Here is a 2500-nt window from a genome sequence, read left to right on the forward strand (position 1 = left end):
AATAAAAATAATAATAATAATAATAATAATAATAATAATAATAATAATAATAATAATAATAATAATAATAATAATAATGATAATAATAATAATAATCAGTACAACTATGACATCACTGTAGATTATGACAGTACAACTATCACATCACAGTAGATTATAACAGTACAACTATCACATCACAGTAGGTGCAACAGTACAACTATCACATCACAGTAGGTTGCAACAGTACAACTATCACATCACAGTAGATTTCAACATTACAACTATCACATCACAGTATATCAAAACAATACAACTATCACATCACAGTAAGCTTTAGGACAAAACTATTGCAAAACAGTTGATTTTAACATAGAAAATTTCACATCACAGTAACATCATGTCAACTTCTTCGTCTCTCCATCATCTTCCATGTCAACTTCTTCGTCTCTCCATCATCTTCCATGTTAACTTCCTTGTCTCTCCATCATCTTCCTTGTCAACTTTTTCGTCTCTCCATCATCTTCCAAGTCAACTTCTTCGTCTCTCCATCATCTTCCTTGTCAACTTCTTCGTCTCTCCATCATCTTCCATGTCAACTTCTTCGTCTCTCCATCATCTTCCTCGTCAATTTTCTTCGTCTTACCATCATCTTCCATGTCAACTTCTTCGTCTCTCCATCATCTTCCATGTTAACTTCTTCGTCTCTCCATCATTTTCCATGTCAATTTCTTAATCTCTCCATCATCTTCCATGTCAATTTCTTTGTCTCTCCATCATCTTCCATGTCAACTTCTTCGTCTCTCCATCATCTTCCATGTCAATTTCTTTGTCTCTCCATCATCTTCCATGTCAACTTCTTCGTCTCTCCATCATCTTCATGTCAACTTTTCGTCTCTCCATCATCTTCCATGTCAACTTCTTCGTCTCTCCATCATCTTCCATGTCAACTTCTTCGTCTCTCCATCATCTTCCTTGTCAACTTCTTCGTCTCTCCATCATCTTCCATGTCAACTTCTTCTTCTCTCCTTCACTTCCATGTTAACTTCTTTGTCTCTCGATCATCTTTCTTGTCAACTTTTTCGTCTCTCCATTATCTTCCATATCAACTTCTTCGTCTCTCCATCATCTTCCTTAAAAACTTCTTCGTCTCTCCATCATCTTCCTTTTGAACTTCTTCGTCTCTCCATCATCTTCCTTGTCAACTTCTTCGTCTCTCCCTCTTCTTCCTCGTCTACTTCTTTGTCTCTCCATCATCTTCCATGTCAACTACTTCGTCTCTCCATCATCTTCCATGTTAACTTGTTTGTCTCTCCATCATCTTCTATGTTAACTTATTTCTCTCTTCATCATCTTCCTTGTCAACTTCTTCGTCTCTCCATCATCTTCCATGTCAACTTTTTTATCTCTCCACCATCTTCCATGACAACTTCTTCGTCTCTCCATCATCTTCCATGTCAACTTCTTCGTATCTCCATTATCTTTCTCGTCAACTTCTTCGACTCTCCATCATCTTCCATGTGAACTACTACGTCTCTCCATCATTTTTCATGTCAACTTCTTCGTCTCCACCCATCATCTTCCATGTCAACTTCTTCGTCTCTCCATCATCTTCCTTGTCAACTTTTTTGTCTCTCTATCATCTTCTATGTCTATTTCTTCGTCTTTCTATCATCTTCCTCGTCAACTTCTTCGTCTCTCTATCATCTTCCTTGTCAAATTCTTCGTCTCCCATCATCTTCCATGTTTACTTCTTCGTCTCTTCATCATCTTCCATGTCAACTTCTATATCTCTCCATCATCTTCCTTGTCAACTTTTTCGTGTCTCCATCATCTTCCATGTCAACTTCTTCGTCTCTCCATCATCTTCCTTGTCAACTTCTTCGTCTGTCCATCATCTTCCACGTCAACTTCTTCGTCTCTACATCATCTTCCATGTCAACTTCTTCGTCTCTCTATTATCTTCCATGTAAACTTCTTTGTCTCTCCATCATCTTCCTTGTTTAACTTTTTGTCTCTCCATCATCTTCCATGTGAACTTCTTCGTCTCTCCATCATCTTCCTCGTCAACTTCTTCGTCTCTCCATCATCTTCCATGTCAACTTCTTCGTCGTTCCATCATCTTCCTTGTCAACTTCTTCGTCTCTCCATCATCTTCCACGTCAATTTCTTTGTCTCTACATCATCTTCCATGTCAACTTCTTCGTCTCTTTATTATCTTCCATGTAAACTTCTTTGTCTCTCCATCATCTTCCTTTTTTAACTTTTTGTCTCTCCATCATCTTCCATGTCAACTTCTTCGTCTCTCCATCATCTTCCACGTAAACTTCTTCGTCTCTCCATCATCTTCCTTGTGAACTTCTTCATCCTCCATTATCTTCCTCGTCAACTTTTTCGTCTCTCAATCATCTTCCAGTGAACTTCTTCGTCTCTCCATCATCTTCCATGTCAACTTCTTCGTCTCTTCATCATCTTCCATGTTAACTTCTTTGTCTTCACCCATCATCTTCCATGTCACTTC

The sequence above is a fragment of the Thalia democratica genome, chromosome 3, assembly GCF_965202585.1.
Source record: "Thalia democratica chromosome 3, ktThaDemo2.hap1.1, whole genome shotgun sequence".
NCBI lineage: Eukaryota > Metazoa > Chordata > Thaliacea > Salpida > Salpidae > Thalia > Thalia democratica.